The sequence below is a fragment of the Euprymna scolopes genome, chromosome 6 (genome assembly GCF_053919585.1).
Source record: "Euprymna scolopes isolate OS-2025 chromosome 6, ASM5391958v1, whole genome shotgun sequence".
Classification (NCBI taxonomy): domain Eukaryota; kingdom Metazoa; phylum Mollusca; class Cephalopoda; order Sepiida; family Sepiolidae; genus Euprymna; species Euprymna scolopes.
The window spans coordinates 91032075-91051659 of record NC_136487.1 but is presented as its reverse complement, the minus strand read 5'-3'; the positions used below and the strand labels follow the sequence as shown (position 1 = coordinate 91051659).

General features: G+C 32.4%; 2 protein-coding genes across 2 annotated transcripts in view; one reads left to right on the top strand and one right to left on the bottom strand.

The window, feature by feature from the left end:
- Positions 1 to 19585, bottom strand: part of LOC145278199 (uncharacterized) — a 322851-nt gene that overhangs the window by 248353 nt on the left and 54913 nt on the right. Inside the window, exon 2 of the mRNA XM_080130486.1 lies at positions 15082 to 15126. The gene's annotated coding sequence lies outside the window, so the exon portion shown is untranslated. The remainder of the gene's footprint in view (positions 1 to 15081; positions 15127 to 19585) is intronic.
- The window catches only part of LOC145277778 (uncharacterized), a 112111-nt gene continuing 107006 nt past the window's right edge, over positions 14481 to 19585 (top strand). The window contains exon 1 of the mRNA XM_080129533.1: positions 14481 to 14524. The gene's annotated coding sequence lies outside the window, so the exon portion shown is untranslated. The remainder of the gene's footprint in view (positions 14525 to 19585) is intronic.

The following is a 19585-nucleotide window of genomic DNA, read 5'->3' as shown; positions in this document are numbered from 1 at the left end:
TATTTTCTCATGCAGGCATAAGAAACAAGGTGACTGCAAAGAATAACATGTTTTAGCCTTTTTTATTATTTTCCAATGTATTCTAGGCGTTTTGCTTTCTCTAATTAACTTCCAATAGTGTATAGATAAGGAAGTATCTTTTTCGTAAGTTAGGTTATTCAACGATCTTTTATGCCCGTAGTATCTTCCTTTGAACGTTAATTTTGTACTCCCAATATAAAATTTTTCATCATTAGGGTTTTCTTCTGGGAATATTTTAGCTAGATACACTACCGAAGGTGTTAGACACATTTTGTTTACGGGACAGGTCGTAGGAAATTTACAATTACAATTGTTAACTACTTTAGGATTATTAACTGTTGCAACATTAGATTTCATTAATATCTTATTGTTATGCTTTTTTATGATTCTTTCTAAGTTGTCGCAACAGCTGTAACTCACTTTTATGGTATTTCTGTTAAAAATCTTGTGTAGTAAATTACCTGGAGGAAAGTGTTTGTCGATTAATTGCAAAAACTTTTTTCCAATTTTAGTTTTTAGTGAGCTATTGTACGTAGGTGAAAACCAAATCACTTTTCTAGATCTATTATTAGTACCACTATTTTCATTATTATTATCAATGCTACTGCCCTCCTCCAGATTATTGCTTTTATTATGCATATTATTTTCATGTTTATACGTAATGTTAGCGTTTTTGTAACCACTATTTTTTAGTGCCAGGTTATAAATATTTTTATGATTATTGAATACCTCTTCATTAGACGAGTTATTACTAATTCTACTTTCTATAGAGATGGGTATATGTTTAATAATGGCCGGTGGGTGGTTGGATTGGGGATTTATGTATATAGGGTTAGCATTATTTTTCATATAAGGTTTAAAATTATTATTAAGTAAATCAAAGCTAACATCTAAAAAATCCACTTGTTTCAAGTTACTATTAATTTCCACCTTGAGTCCAAAAAGTTTCATTTTTTTATGTAACAATTTTCTAATATGGTCACATTTTATATTATTAGCATTATTTACAATCATAAGTCCATCGTCCCTGTACAGACCAATACTTCTTACTTCAATATAATTATCATTAGTTAATGTGTACAATATGTATAGACCAACCAGATCCGTAAGTTCCGCAGAGTCTAATGAACCCATGGATACTCCAAAATAATTGTTAGTAGTATTTTTAGTCCATTGCTCGTCATTATTGACTATAACTGTAGTTCTGCATTTTGTTATAATATCAATTTCTTCATCGGATATATTGGCATAATCCTTAGCAAATTCCAAAGCTTTATCAAAGAGACATTTGGTGATTGATTGGTAATAATCGCATATATCAAACTGAATGAATGCACAATTCTCTTTGTTTTCAATATTAAGGAACCATTTGATTGAATCAGATGTATTAACCCACAAATTAAGGTTAAAGTGTTGTTTTAGAGCTCGATTAGTTTTTTCTAATATTTTTTTACTGATTCTGCCGATATCAGGTTTTGTAGGATTTATCAATCTAGTAGTTGGTTTAGAATTAAAGTTCGGTTTATGGTCCTTTAGAAGGATATAAGCCTGGTTACCAACCAGCTTACCCACTCTATCGCTTATTTGTAGACTATCCGTTATTTTTTTACTGTTTTTATTAATCACATTAATAAGGTCAATATTGTTAGCCTTGTTATAATCCTTGGTCAGGTTTTTAAGTAAGAGCTCATTGTATTGTTGTTTGTTTAATTTATAAAAATTGTTTGTTTTATCCGCTTTGACCAGTAGGTGTTTAGAGTTGTTAATTTCGTTTACAATAGTGTCTATTTTTTTTTGAAAATTATTTTTGTGTTTGTGGAATTCCAAATTCCTGATTAGAGAGTAAAAATCCTTTTCGAACAAAGCTATTTGAGGGATAACTGGTGGTGTTTTCACGCTTTTAAAGCCGTAATATTCCTTTGTGTTATTTATATTTTTATCCATAATGAAGAAAGCAGCTTTCCACTTCATTCTTTTAAGTATATCGTCCATTTTCAATATAAGTTTAAGTATGTAATCTTTTTTCTTTGGTATTGGAATGTTTTTAAGTGAAACTTCAAAGTTGATCTTTTCCATGTTTGTCTTACCTACTGAACGAGGAATTTACTAATAACATTGAAACTCTACTTGAAACTCATTACGCACTATAAATAAAAAATAAAATAATTAATAAATTAAAATTGACATAATGGACGATCACATTTTAATGTATATACTTTCTTTTTAGATCCTGTCTCCCCCTTTACACGTAAATACGATGTAGTACTAGTTATAAATTGGAAATTTTTGAGTTGAAACAGCAAGAGATGTCTTTGGCCTGACGAAGCGATTCCCTTGCCGGGTTTTCGCCGAAACATGTATGCCTATATGTAGCCATTTGGTTGGATACTAAATTAACTTATATATATATATATATATATATATATATATATATACACACACATATGTATATATATATATATATACACATACATATATATACACACATGTATATATACATACATATATATACATATTGTGATACATTTATTAAAATGTATAATAAATTATTTTATTGATTTTTAGCTGAGAGGAGATATATTTTCAGTATATTTTGTTCACTGTATCATTTTTCGCACCAAAAGGATCCAATTCACGTCTGCTCGATCACATTTTGTAAACAAAACAAGAAAAAAGGAGAGGAGGAGGCCTGCGAATAGGAGGAGAAGGGAAAGACAGAGATACTGTGAACGAAGAGTGGAAAAGGAAAGAGAAAAGAAAGATAGAGAGAAATAAACCGTATATATATAGAGAAACTGTGTAGAGAAAGAGAGAGGGAGATCGTATAGAGAGAGAGGGGCCTGAAAACAGTTGTCAACAGGCAGTGGAGCTTCACGCTTCAAAGCGATAAGACGTAATTCAGCGAAGGTCAGGTTGGCGAAAGGCGACAACGTGGTAGCGGCATCGCGGAGGTAAATATCGACGACACTAGTCGATGATCAGCGGTCAAAGTTAGAATATTGACTGAACAAAAGAATGAACCCAGTGAAGGAAGGAATCATAGATCAGTGAAATTTTTACTATAAATCAAGGACTTCGATGAGCTTCGGAAACAATACTTGGAGCAATTAACACGCACGCGCGTAATGAAACATAAATAATCCGAAGGACAAAAATATGAAAATTAACCTGCGCGCGCGTAATCAAATATAAACAATTTACAGGAAAGAAATATATATATAAAAAAAAGGAGACAAAAGAAAGGTCACATTTCAAAGGACATTAAGTGAGTTTTTCAATCAAAACTTTCATTTCTTCAACATCTCTCTCTTACCCTAGAACCTGTCTCTAATTGAGCAGACGATTTCTTGTTTTATGTGAACATTGACTGTTAATATATTTTTCTCTCGGTAGAATTTGAATCATTAAATCATTTCATATAGTTAGGCTTATCTAATTTTCTTTTCTTTTCTTGAATTTTATTTTATTTTTTTATATAAATAAAAGTTTGTTAATTTTTCAATGATATTTGTCCTCGTTATTTCTTATGTGATTTCGTTGTCCAGTACATTTTATTTTATTGTTGTCTTTGGGACGGTTGTCCCATTCCCATAACAACACATTATCGAGGAACCTGGGAAACTTTTTTTTTTTTTTATATATTTCGTTACGTCACCCATCTCTACCGTCCCCAGTAGGACTGGGATACGGCGTAACAATATATATATATACACATATACATATATATATATATATATACACATATACATACACACACACATATATATATATATATGATGATGATGATTGCAACGTCTTGTCAGACGAGTGCCACTCCCTCAGACACTTACAGTCTATGACCCCAAAAATGACTTCCATCGCCACAGGACCATTTTAATAGACAAATGCCTGAGGGAGTATCTATACACAAATGATGTTACAGAGTATTAGCTTTGTACAACAGCCAAGTCTCTCTCGGTTCAAAATGTTGAGATCCAGCAACAAGCAAGAGCAAGATAGCCAGCAATAAGCTAAACTGCAGACCAGTTTAAAGCGGGTACTGGTTTTATGGCTTTTTAAATCAGAGATTTGCTTCTCCTAGAAAGGTTGCCTTCACCACGTCTTATGGGAGTCCTCTCCACCCTAACACACACATACATACCCACAAACATACACGTGTGTGTGTATATATACATATATACACATATACATATTTTTTTTTTTTTTTTTTACATGGGGGGTCACCACTTATCAAAGCCCGAAGGCCACTCAGGGATAAGGGTTATTACGTGTACAGTAATCAATGAGATAGTATTGTAGTAATCATTAGTATTGGGGGTTTTGATAGAGTGTCTTAGTTAAGGGGGCAGTTTGTCAGGAGTGTTGTCAGAGAATGTTGGACTTGAAGACGTCTAAGTTGTGGTCAGGTGGGAAACAGGCAAGCAGCAGAGAGTTCCACTGGCGTGCAGTTCTAAGAAAGAAGCTTTGCTCATGGAATCTACGTTTGGATTTAAGATTAGCGAGGGGGGGGACGAGGGATTGGAGCTCAGACGAGCACCTGCCATATATATATATATATATATATATATATATATATATATATATATATACACACACACACATATGCTGTAAAAGACATGGGCGAATGTTTATTTAATGGACATTTGATTAGACATCTACAAGCACCGATCCATGATCCAGTGGTTCGAACTGCCGACTATCAACGCGATAGTTGTAGGTTCAATTCACGGTTAGAGAAAGGTGCTAGTCCAGCCATACTGATGAGTTATGATACTACGAAACAGTACTGTATATGGATGACTATATATATATATATATATATATATAATGATTGTATAGTTTGGTTTCCTAGATGTAGATCTACTGATATCTGTGTTTACTAAAAAGGGGCAGAGTAGGTGAATAGCATGTTTATTATACAAACATATCATCAGTTATATATGTGCATACATGTTTCAGTGGAATCTCAGTTTAGAGAGACCCACCTTATCAGACCAAAAAAAGGAACAACACTAAAGCCAAAATGAAGATTCATTCATTTTGTATATAAAAAGATATTGTGGAAAAGGAGGGGGTGCATAGTTTGTGAGGATGGCTAGGTGAGGTTAGGAGGTAAAGATATGGGAAAGAGAAAAATAGGGAGTGAAAGGGAGAAGAGAGAAGGGGAAATACATTTCAGGCTGGCCAAAGTATCTCAGCTAGGGGGTTGGATTATGGCTATACTTTAGTTTTAAAACATGTGTTCATACTTTGATCTAAAATGGTCCCAGGGTTGTCTTTATATTTTCGTTGAAGTCATCCCTTTATTACAGACTTTCTGTCTATTTCATGTGTTAGTACATTTAATCTGACACATTATTTATCTCTTAATTTTATCAATAAACTTAATTTATTCTTTTATATCATGCATCTATATAACAAATCAACAACGTGTAACATACAATTTTTTATGATTTAGTTATAGTCTCATAGAAGTTGCATTCTTTGCATTAACGTGCCTATCGTAATTAAAACTTAAAACACACGTAAACATTTAAGTATATATATATATATATATATATATATATATATATCAGTGCTTACATCTATATAGACTTTATTTCAATTTCCTTTGAGCTGAATTTGGGTTTGAAGAGGTTCATAATTTATTCTAGGAATCTAAATTTATGAACTAGTCGTTTTTTTTATTTAATTTTCTTCTATTTTATATATCCCTTTCTTAATACCAGAGTATATAATATATTTCATAAATTTATATATTCTCTTATAGAGTTAAAATCCTCTGATCGTACACATGTAAAAAAAACACATATAGTATACATTTTAGTATGAATCGGTATAGCTTGAAATGGTGTTAAAGAACAGCTAGAGGGTGGGCCCCTTCATTCACATTAACTAAATTGTTTATGTTGGTCTATTTTTCAACGTTTCTAGGGTTGTATACTTATTAATTAGAGGTGCACTGGAACCACTTCGTATCCTTTCAACTTTCTACTTGATTTATTTAGAAATTTGTTAATTAAGATATCCTTTTCGGGTATGCGGAAATGGGGGTTAGGGATTGTAATGTCATTCAAATGAAGGGATTAGTTGCTAGTATATATATTTATTATTACTGTATATATTATCTATTATTATTAACTGTTCCCATATCATGTTAAATTCTATAGTAGGTCTACTTAATAATTAATCGTTACCTACCATATGTGCTGCTTCTTTGAGTTCTGTCTATAATTTTTTTACTTCATCCCATAAGGGTTTTCTCTCCATATATGGTCAATCATGCCCGACTTTTCAATCTCTCCACATATTATGGCTTTTCGATGTTCTTCTTACTTTACTTACGCAGATCTAATAGGATCTGGTGGCTACTGTATAGTGAAAAAGAATCCGGCTTTTGAAAACAGAAAGGAAGCAGTCACAGATCCTCAGTAAGAACAAGGACCTAATATCACTTGCAAAATATAGATAACTAGTTCAACATTACAGCAAGCTACCACACCTATACGGCCTTCCGATAAAGATGAACCGATTCCTGGTAGATATAATTACCTTAATCATAGGCAAATCTCCATCCTACGTCAAGAATTCAGCTTATTTCATGAAAATAATCAACAACGCTTCCATTCACTCAAACTAAATGCAGTGCCCACTTATGAGACTGACAATGGTAAGGGATAAGCAAACTTTGGATACTACACTGCGCACTTGTATCTCAATCGACAATATAATGGAGATGTTGACCTTTTGCATAGTAAGTACATACTTTGTGATGGGATCCGATATATATCGGCAGGAGGAAGGTCTCGTGATGGGATCACCACTGTCCCTAGTACTGGCCAATGTATGTATAGATTACTTTGAGGAAATGGTGTTAAGATCAACACCACTAAAGCCAATAATGTGGTTGTGATATGTGGACCATGTTCAAACATTAATAGACCATGTGAAATTATCTGACCATCTATACAATTCAGAATGGAAAAAGAACATAAATTATTGTTCCTAAATATGCTGATAGCCCGCATTAGTCAGGGGTTTGTCATCTGTATAGCGAAAGCCAACGTTCGTTGGACAACTCCTAAACTCCAATTCCCACCATATATATCGATATGTAAAGAAAGAAATAATCTGTTGATTATAACACTGAGCAAAAGCAATATGTAGTAACAGCAATGCATATCAAGAGGAGATGGAAAATTTAAGAGAAATCCTCTACCAAAGAAACTATCTAGAAAGCATGACATCAGCCCCAAGAAATCAGGACAAGACACCAAAGGACACCACCTGAAAACTCACCACAGTTTATATACCATACATGAAGAGGCTGTAAGAAAAACTTCAAAGAATATGTATCTATATGACATCAGGACAGTATTCAGGAGTGATTCTAGTCTCCAGAAATAGCTTGTGCGATTCAAGCCTGCTACAGAAAAAAATCATGACTAAGAATTGTCTGCATCCCATGTAAACGTGGAAAACTATACAAAGATGAGACATGTCGTTCACTAAAAGTAAGATTAGAGGAACATCAAAAAGGTGCAATATGTAGAGAGATTAAAAAATCGGATATGGCTGACCATATATGGAGTGAAATGGGAAAGCATCTACCCTTATTAGCATTACAAGCGTATGCTGTATTTTCGTGGACATCGGCAATATTACATACCTAATAAGCTTCAACAAGTCATATCTTTTTTTATTTGTGGGTCAATTTTAAAAAGAATTACATTGCTGGAAAGAGAATAAAATAAGCATTCCAATAATGTTAATTTATTTTTCTTTTATGCGTTCAATGTTTTTATGCTCCAAGTTAAAAATGAAAAAAAAAAAAAAAAAACGGTAAAAAATGATGACAGCCAAAAGAGAAACAGTTTTTTTAATGTTTACATTTCATATGTTACGTTTAGATACATATTCGCAGAGTTAAATTTGATTGGATATGGCTGAAATTTTACAGGCTATATACAGTCCATCTCTACTGGACTTTGATTTATATTTTTATGACCACAGGAAGCAAAGGTACGACCGAGCAAAGTTGACGAAGAATATTTCAAAATTGATAGATAAATCGGTATATATCATCCATTTTCATATAGATAATAGTTTCAGAATTATTTTCATGTATAATATGTAAATATTTGATAATTATTAATTGTGCGGAAATTTCTTTAAAATGTTATCTTTTATAGAAATTCAAATACGCTTATAGGAGAAACAGCTTGCTATGCCCTGAGCTGCCTACAGTCAGCGTATTATGAGTTTGTATTCTCTTAAAAATAGAAAACTGTTTTTTCTGCTTTCAAAACGAAAGCAGAAAAAAGTTTCCTTTTTAATTCTGAGTTTATCAATTTAAAAAAAAATATTTTCAAGTTTTTCAAATTTGATTTCCAAACATTACTATTTTGTTGTTTTTAACGCTTTTAGTACACATGTACTAAAAACGTTAAAAAACAACAAAACGTACTAAGTACATGCGTTTCTGTTATTGTATTTATAACTTCTTACTTGTACTTAAGGTAGAATTGTGTTTTTTACTGGTAAAAAAAAAACAATAAACAAAACAAATAAAAGGTACTTGTGCACTAATGCTACCATGCTGAAATAATAACATTTAGAAACCCATTCTTAACATGGGGAAGGAAGGGTGTTTTGTTAACTATTCTGTACTTTCACCTAACAAATAAAATATATTGTGAAACTTGAATTTATTTTTGACTTATTGTCAAGACTATTTTTTCGAATCTGTAAAACAAACCTGAAGATATCTAAATAATAATAATAATAATTATTATGCAGTTCGATAAAGAATTTTATTGTGATGCATTTAGTACATTTTTACCTTGTTTCCACCTTAACATTTTTCTTTAAAATGACTACCTTTTAAGGTTTTCGGGCATGAAAACGAATATCGCATTTAAATTTTCCGCAAATAAGTAGCTTTCCAGATATTATAAATGACCACCAACGATAACATAAGAAATGACATTGCTTAATATCTGGAAAACTTGCAGAAAATTTAAATGCGATATTCGTTTTCAACATACCCTAAAACCTATAAAAGTAATCATTTTAAATATTACGGTGAAAACACGGTAAAAAATTATTTTTTATTTCTTTGTTTACATAATTGAATTTCCAGTAAAACAACAGAATAGAAATGACAAAAATTACCATCAACTGGTGAATATATAGTTATTGCTTATCAGGATTCCTGGTATCCTGGTACTGTGAAAGCTACATCAAGGATTCATGTAGAGTACGATTTATGGTTGCATCTCAGAAAATAGGGGTATATTTTGGGCCAGATAGAGAGAATTTAAAAAATTAAAAATTGGACTGGTCCCAAAATGCATAAGTTCTAGTCGACTATGGGAATTTCCATCTTTTACAAGAATTCAAAATCTATATGAAAAATTTTCTTCGATTTATTTCTGAAATTAATTCATATCTACTCAATTTTTTCTTTTCTTTGAGAGGAGCAGTAAATATCGGCCATGAATGCTCTTTAGGCATTCAATGGCTACACCCCAGATTAAGCTCTCCTTTGGTGAGGGGGCAGAAAAATGCCTGCTCTTAATAAAGCTATATTTAAATACCACTATAATACTTAGTTTTGTTCATGACTCATCATCATCATGCAGTGCGTCAATCTTGACGATGACTAGTTGAGGCCTAGTGCTTTATCCCTCGGTAGTGGTCTCACTCCATCACCACAGGACTTTCCACCTTGGCTCTAAACTTGCTTGCGCAGTTTAGGTGCAGTATCCGTTGCACATCAGATAGACACCTTCTGAACCTCCAATGCTCATGTCCAGTGGAGCGAACCCATGATGACTGGCAGCAGAGGAGGCTGCAGCTTCTGGCCGAAAATAATCTCAGTGAGGTTAACAGTCGCCCTATCGTGTCCACTACTACGCCTTCTGGATGTGGTTACATAGCCTTTTGAGGAAAACTGCAAGGCAGCAGTAGGATTTGAAGTCAGAGTTCCCATCTTTTAGCCTTTTGCTGTGATAAGGCCCACAAGGCAGTGGGGTTTGATTTTGGGGTTGGTTCCCCTAGTATTCGCCCAACCAAGGGCTCTCACAAGACAGTGGGGTAGGGTTGGTAGTGTGCCAGGGTATGTCCACACATGGGTGGGCCATAACGCACTACCTCTGGGGTCCCCTACTACTCCGAGATCTCCTACAAGTTTAGCCTGGGGCCACAAATTACCATGTGTGGCCAACGTGGAGGCACTGTAGGAGTCTTGATGATGGAGAGGCTATGTACTGGCAGGGAAGACTTATGCATAGCTGATCCCTTTTCACCATGAGGTTAGCCAGCAGTGTTAGCTGGAAGCAAGAAGGCATGCAAGCATGAACAACACTAATTTATACCTAGCACACTAGACACATCACATCCCCCTGCCGGATTAAGAATCCAAATGTACACCCACTGTATGATACCATGCGCTAGTTTAAAAAAATTGAAATTTGTACATCTGAATTTATAATTCATAAGTTATGGTAAAGAGATACATCAGATTTGACTGCATAATGGGGAAAAAAGTGGCTGGTTACTTTTAATGCATCTAAAACCAAGCTTCTATCTTTACATCATCAACGCTCTGTTGCCTAGCTGCCATCAATTGAAATGAATGGATCTCGTCTTGGGGAGGCTTCATGTTTTGACAAGCTTCTGGGATTGACCTTTACTCCCGATCTGAAATGGAACACGTATATCAAATCCATTGCCAAAGTCACTGGAAAAATGGTGGGATCCTTCTACTGTTCCAGTAGATATCCTACTCCTGATGCAATTCTCTACCTATATAAAAGCCAGGTTCAGACAACGATGGAGTACTGTTGCCACATTTGTGCAGGAGCTGCTAGAAGCAGCTTATCCTGTCTTGACAGAGTTCAAAATAGACTTCATAGCTTAGTGGGGGATGCCCTTTTCTCTTCCCTACAACCTCTTTCCCACAGAAGAGACGTAACGAGCCTGTCCCTGCTTTATCGTTACTTTCATGGCAGGTGCTCACTTCAATCTATCGTCCCTCCTTGCCAGACCTTCACGAAAAACACTCTAGCTAGAACCACTATCAACAATTTCACACACTCTTTATCTGTGCCTACACCTAAACGTAGATTCCATGAACAGGGCTTCTTTCTTAGAACTGCTCGCCTGTGGAACTCTATTCCGTTTGCCTGCTTTCCAGCTGACTACAATCTGATTGTTTTCAAGTCCAACGTGAACAATTTTTGTCGCATGTGTTGCAAAAAATATGTGCGCACTTGCACGTACAACAATGGCTACCACTTATAACATAAAGATTACATTGTTTAATATTCAGAAAACTACTCATTTGTGGAAAATTTAAATGCAATATTTTATGTTATAAGTGGTGACGATTGTTGTAAGCGCAAGTGCACGCATATATTTTTTTATTACATGAAACCTGTGGAAAAGTAACTTTTCAGTAGTGTGAAAACTAGTTAAAATGCGATATTCGTTTTCAGCACACCTGGAAACCCCAAGAAAACAAGTTTTTTAAGGTAGGATTTGTGTTGATCTACCTGACCACAATTACTCATTTTACGTTAAATTGTGTTCATTTTATGTTAATCCCCCCCCCCACAAAAAAAAAAAAAAGATGGCCATAAAGTGGATGCTTATTTTACATTAAAATAATATGGAAGTGATCCCCCACTTTTTGAAACTATAATTTCTTCACATCTTGGAAATTACATGTTTCCTGGAATTTCAAACTTTATTTTCGTTTTCAGCGCCTTTGAAAACCTATGTGGTCATTTTAAAGGATTTTTGGGGCTTGGAAACATGCTGCACCTTTACCAAAACTTTAGACTTGGAATTTTATTCTATTTAAATCTTTTAAAAATTAATTATTTTTTAGAATTCTGGTTTTTAGTTGTAATTAAACTAATTATAATATATATATTATTGTGAAAAAAACAAAACAAAAAAAAAAAACATTGATTTTGTTTTTTTTAAAACATAATATTGATTTTATGTCTATTTTTTATTTACAACTTTACGGTAAGTAAAAAAATTAATATTTTTTAATTATTTAAACACTTCAGCTTTATAAAATGTTGCAATTTTTATGCACTTAAATTTATTTTGTTTAGTTTTCGTAATATGAAATATAGGGGAGGGGGAAGAACACCTAAAAAAACATATTTCCCTCATATGAATAAGTATTGAAAATTTAATGAAAATCCATTAGTTGATTTTTGCTAGATTTTTTAAACATGGGTATGTTTACGGCTTCAAAATGATAACTATATAGGAACGTTGTTTTAAGGCGTCGATAATGTAAACACGATTTTAGTCTCACATTTGCATATGCTGCAAATTAAAAAAAAATATATTAGCAGTTCATTTGGTTCTTTTTTTAATGGTACAAAAGTTAGGATGATAATATTAAATTAGTTACATTGTGTTATGTATGAAGGGACAGATGGTTAAATCTGTGGCGCATGTTGGAAGTACCTATTATACTGATAGCAGTGTCAGAAATCGCCATTAAAAAATGCATGATAAAAACTTGAATAATTAGGACTTACTAGCTTTCGAAGCTTATAACTACTTGAAAAATGTAATTCAAATCTTAATTTCTTGTCAATAAAAGGAACAAAGACCAAATTTTAAAATAATAATAGGTTTAATAGCAAAATATGCAATATTTGTTTTTTTAAATCGTTTTTTTTTAAAAAGATTTCAATAAAATCAACGAATTTTAACTTACTTCAAATATAAATATATATAAATTCCAAAAAAATGACTTACCTATAAAAAATATTAATCAATGGATACTTCCATTCTTCATTGTTAATAATTTCTCCATATTTATATTTTATATTCCATGTAGTTTTTAAATAAAATATTTTTTAAGCAAGGATTCAAAATGGTCACAACTGGAAGAAAGGGGAGAAAAACGTCCCCCTTTCTTCGAGTTGAGAACTTTGGTGGCCTGTAAGCGCCAGAATTAATCTCCCCTTTCTATTTCTGGCATGTGTTGGCTGTAAACAAGAGTTAGTCAATATGGGCCATCGTAACTTGAAAAATGATCACATTCCACTTATCAGTTTTTGCCATTTAAAAAAATTCCACTCAAACTATTTTCCATTTTTTTTTTTTTTAATTCTCTTAAATAAATACATGAGTTTTTGATTTAATATATTTTATTTCTTCTTTATGGAGTGATTTTTTTTTTTTTTTTTTATCTAAAAAACACATTGAATGAAGCAGAAAAAAATTGTTGTAGGAATCCAATCTTCAGGACAAAATTTTAAAAATGTGAGGTTTCACTTTAAAAAAAAAAATCGACGTGGTTTAAAAAAAAAAAGGATTTTAAACTTTTGACTTTACAGGTAAATTTGCACAAAACTATTTTTTTGTTGTTGTTGTTGTTGTTGTTTTAAATTAGATTATTTTATTTACTGATCTTTTATCTTCAATTTGTGATATATAAATTCTGAGGTGAGAAAATTAATTATTTTCATTTTAAAATGGGTGGTGGGTGGGGGGTGAACTAAAAAAAACAAAAACAAAACGTTTGCCTAGAATATTATACTCGGTTTATTGGAAAGAGCATTAAACCTGCAAATATAGAATTGAACCAGAACCAATAGAAAAATTTTGATAGATTTTTAAATTAAAAAAAAATTTAACTCATAAAATTCAATTCATTTTATGCAGAAAAAAAATGGCTGCATGAGCGCACGCAGGCACTTTGTAAACACTGTTTTTTTTTTAAATAAAAAATAATATTTCTATTATTTTTCAAAAAACTTTAATAGTTTATTTTGGAAATATATTATATAAAGAAATTAAACAAACCACTTTAAAAAGATAAATTACGAGTTTTGTATATTTTATTCGCAGTTTTGTGTTAAGGGTGTCAAAAATTCCCAGAAAATTCTGAGACACTAAGGCCCAGAAAATTTTGGTGCTTCTACAGAATTCGAACCGAACTGACTTTTGCTGAATTAAACATAAGATGTAGATTAAGTTTAGTTCGAGGTAAACAAAAGTTTGTTTCAAATTCTGTAGAATTACAAAAATTTCGGAACTTACATGGTCAGTTTCGAGTCGCTGATTCAGTCTCGGAAATGGCCGAAGCAGTTTATGATTTAACAGGAGTGGAAACAGATAAACACCATTAAGTATGGTCAAGATTTTTTGGTGCTAGTGCAGAGAGTGATCCGCGCTATTTTTTTAAATCGTATTTCCAAGTTTAATTAAAGTTTTATGATATGTTTTTTTATTCAATTGTAAGGTTGAAGTAATAGGTACAAAACACCCTCTCCTCCCCATGTTAAGAATGGCTTTTTAAATAATAACGTTATTATTTACGTCCGGATCACGCTCTAGTACCGATTTTTTAAAAAAATATTAGCCCCTCCAAATTATGAAAAGAAACAAAAAGGAAAGAAAAAGTGACATTTAAGCCGTCACACATTTTCGGAAGTGACTTGTCATACTCAGGATTGGCGACGTAAGTACTGACATTGTTTGGGTGTCTATTCATTACAAGAACCAATAAACAATCTACATAATCATGATCGAAAATAAATCATATTTTTATTTCTATTTGGTTGCACTTGATAATCGTCGAAAAATGACATTACTATTTTTTATCAACTTTACACAAGAAAAATACTCTCAAAACTGCAAACGTGACCATGTTTCAATATATATGCATAATAAAGGTGGGTTTTGAATAAGCTTTAAGATTTGAAACTAGTCATAAACTTTAGGACTATCTTTATGGCATATATTTTCAGATCCTAATGGCTGCGATTAAATAGCATTTGTATAAAATTATAATTTTAGCGATTTAAAATAAGATTAATAAAACGAAACGAAACTATTTACAACTTTCATATCTTCAATCTCCACCGCTTCCGCTTCAGTGAAGCTTCACATATCAATTCACGTAGAATCAATAAAAAAAAATAAAATTCAACCCAGTCACAAGATTTATTTATTACAAATCAAAAACCTTTCATCTAAATTTGTTAAAATGCTAATTCCGTATCGAATTGTACTTACTTGGCTAAAATTCGGTAACATAATAGTAATAGTAGTAGTCGGCAGCTGAAATTAAAAATAATCTTTATGAGAAAAGGGAGATAACAACGTATGGAGAAAAAAAAGAAAAAGACACAATACGAAATTGTACGACGCGAAATTTAATTTTAGATTTTTTATTTAGAATAACTATCCTTCCCACTGCGATAATGTTAGATACAAGATCAATTTATAGTGGCAAATTTAACTCCCCACCCTGAATAGGTGCAAAATTTGCCCTGATCAGATCCTTTGATATTTTTAGTCGGGGCACATAATTAAAAAAACAAAAAAAAATTTTTTTCAAGCATTTAAGTATATATTTATTTTAGTATTCAATATCAAGTATTGACACCGTGGATTTATGGTTATTCTTGGGTTAATGAAGAGAAAGCCCCCCCCCTCTCTCTCTCTTTGGAATATATATATATATATACACTTTAGTTTTAACACTTCTAGTGTTATCAAGAAACAAAAAATTACTTTTGGTATTTTTTTACGACCTGCCCCAAGTATAACACCCCAACCTCCCCATGTTAAGAACGGCTTTCGAGGTTTGGGGTGTTTATTCCAAAAGCCGTTCTTAACATGGGGAGGTTGAGGACACGTATTAAAAATTTACCTTACTTTTAAACAACAAAAAAATAACACTTCCTGAATTATCAAATAATAAAAAATATTTAAAAAAAAAAAAATTTAGTTTTAAGACTTGTTTTACGACGAAACAAAAAAATTAAAAAATAATACTTTATAATATATAATTTGGCTATTTTGACCGAGAGCGTTCGAAAAACTGATGACCTAAATCAGCTGGTAAATCAAAATTGCGAAATATGAAATGTCGGGCATAAAACGAAACACGCGTTTTTTTTTTGTTTTTTTTCGTCTTCTCTTTTCCGACTATTACGTACGAAGAAATGGTTTAAAAAAAAAAAAAAAAAAAAAAAAAGCAGTATGTATTTAAAAAAAAAAGAAGAAAAAAAAAGGGCGCTTCTACACTATTTGGGCGAAATTTCGGAAATCATAATACTGAATTTCACATGAAAACAATGATATCTACGTATTCCTCTTTTTTTTTCTTGGTAATTGTACAGTTTAATCAAGACACTAAAAAAATGAAAATATCGAAAAAGGTTATATTGTATGTATCTGTTTTGGGCTGAAGATCTCCGAAAAAAAAAAATTCATTTAATTTGATCGAGTAGTTTATTTTTACAACAGAAAAACACGTTTTTACGAGAGCGCGTTGAAGTCAGCTATTATGAAATTTGTTGAACACACCACGGGGAGATAACTCCAGTTAAAGCGCCAACACTCCCTCCCCATCTTTATTACTAGCTTTCGAACCTTTTGCTCGGTATCATAACAAATTGTTTTTTGTTTTTTTCGCTATAAAATAAAAACTACTCGATGAAATTAAGTAAATTTTTTTATCGGAGAACTTCGTTTCATAACGAATACGTACAATATAACCTTTTTTTTCTCGATATTTTCATTTTTTAATGTCTTGATTAAACTGTACAAGTACCCTTTTTAAGATGATTATATCAAAAAATTACGAAAATTGATAAGATAGAAAATTATTGGCACTTATACATGACAGTTACATGAGGCGAATATTTGGATTTTAGCTTCAAGAACCGCCGACAGATGTCGCGTGTCAGGGGTCGATAACTCTTCCTTTTCTAAAAGTGCAACCTAAAATGATATTTTTATACAATCTTTCTGTATAAAAAAAAAGTTTCATACAATAAATATTTCGATTTTCAAATATTTTTGTGCTATTTATTTCGTAATTATATATTTTTGCATTATCGCAAACACTTGTTTATATTTGAGGTTCATATAATGGCCGCAACATGGCAGTTCTCTTTCTAAGAACAGGGGTCGATAACTCATCTCCAATACTAATATGTAATTGTCATACAGACGTGCCAAATTATTTATAAAAATAAAAAATAGAACTTTTTTTTTTTATCCGAAACCTTCATTTATCGACTACAAAATATCATCCCAATTCTGTAGAAGCACCCAAATAAATGTTATCGAAGATCATGAAAGTTACTCTTCTACTTATCCGATTAAGTTTTAGTGTTTTTACGAACTTTATAGCCAACAAATGTCCGCTACTGGACACTTTTACGCACATAATTTTTTTAAAACAATTCATTCTGTTTTTCCGACTAATAAAATAAATAAAAATCAAGGTACAACAGAACACCGACCAATAAATTTTTTTATTTTTTATTTTAAAGGTTTTCGGGGTCGCCGACAACGAATCTGATATTCAAACCCGTCGCAAATTTACCGTTTGCATGGTATTAACCCCTGAACCCTTGCACTATTTTGTGCCAACTCACCGCACCGCCATCGTTTATGCTATTCTTACATGATGCATTCGCGCATGGACGCGTGTTGTAAGGTGACTTGTCATATTGCGAAAGAATTGTTGGTACTAGCGCAGAGAGTGATCCGTGCTGAAATAATAACGTTATTATTTAAAAAGCCATTCTTAACATGGGGAGGGGAGAGTGTTTTGTACCTATTCTATACTTCAACCTTACAATTGAATAAAAAAACATATCATAAAACTTTAATTAAACTTGGAAATACGATTTAAAAAATAGCGCGGATCACTCTCTGCACTAGCACCGAATTATTTTAGCAGACATTTCAAATAACAGTCTTCAGAAACAAAAAAATGTGGTTCATTTTTCTGTGTTACGTTGTTTTTTTATGCTTTTTAATTGATCTAAAAATATGATTTTTTTAGGGGAGTATTCGGGTTTGTTTTACTGTACACATAGATTCGAAAAAGTTGTCAAAAAACAAATATAGAACAAATAAATGTTATCAAAGGCAAGATAAGTTACTTTTCTACTAAACTGGATATATTTTTTGTGTTTTTATTCAATGTAACATGTTTATTCAGCTCGAAAAACATGCAGTGTTTACCGATGTATTGGAAAATTCAAAATGGCGGCCGACTGTCTCTTTAACATGGTAAGTTTGGGAAAAGATGTTATAAATAATAAACTAGACGAAATACTATTAAAAAACAACCGAATATATGTCAACTTATGTCACGGTAACATATATTGAGCGAATTTCTAACAGTATTTTGTCTAGTTTATTATTTATAATACCTTTTCCCAAACTTACCCTCTTCGAGAGAGAGTCGGCCGCCATTTTGAATTTTCCAATACATCGGTAAACACTATGTTTTTCGAGCTGAATAAACATGTTAAATTGAATAAAAACACGTGAATTATATCCAGTTTGGTAGAAAAGTAACTTATCTTGCCTTTGATAACATTTATTTGTTATATATTTGTTTTTTGGCAACTTTTTCGAATCTATGTGTACAGTAATACAAACCCGAGTATTCAATTATAGAACTTGTACAAACAGGTGCTTGCTTCTGCAGTTTAATTTACCGTTTTTTCGAAAGTACCCCCCCCCAATTTACCGTAAATAACGCGCCGAACAACTGTTTAATTTTTCACAAAAAATCTATTTACATTGGGGGTAGGGCGTGGGGACGGGTGGTGTCGCGTGCGCGCGACACCAACCGTCCCCCCATGCTCCATCCACGCCCTACCCCCAATGTAAATAGATTTTTTAAAAAATTAAACAGTTCTTCTGCTCGGTTTATGTTCGGCGCGTTATTTACGGAAAAAACGGTAAATTAAACTTCTGAGATGCAGTGCAATACGACATTTAAGAGGTGCATCTCAGATGCACCTCTTAAATGTCGTACATTGAATAACGCCCCCCCCCTAAAAAACAAAAACAAAATATAAAAATGCTTTTGCAAATCGCTCGTAAAAACTTAACTTATTTTTTTTTAGATCAATTAAAAAAGCATAAAAAACTACGTAACACAGAAAAATGAACCACATTTTTTTTGTTTCTGAAAACTTATTTTTTCAAATGTCCGCTAAAAAATTCTTCCGCGATGTGACAAGTCACCTTACTACGCGCGTCCATACGCGAATGCATCATGTTCATGTAAGAATAGCATAAACGATGGCGGTGAGTTGGCACAAAATAGTGCGAGGGTTCAGGGGTTAATACCATGCAAACGGTAAATTTGCGACGGGTTTGAATATCAGATTCGTTGTCAGCGACTTCGAAAACCTATAAAAAAAATTTTATTCGTCGGTGTTCTGTTGTAGTTAAAGTAAACATTTACCAAAATCAACTGTTGTTTTGATAACATTTATTCAAAATAAGTAGTTTCAAAAGTACAACTACCCCCCCCCAAGTGTCGATTTTATTTATTTATTTATTTTATTATTTTTATCCAAATTTCAGTTATGAACCATTCTCTTTTAGTAAAATTCATTGAGTGCGTACGGCGGTTATATGAGAAAATAAAGCTGTGTACGTATTATAAATGTTTTTCTGTGTCTTATGTTACACATTAGTACATTAGGGGTCATTTCGAGTTAAAAGTTTATTTACTGCACCCAACTGAACTAGA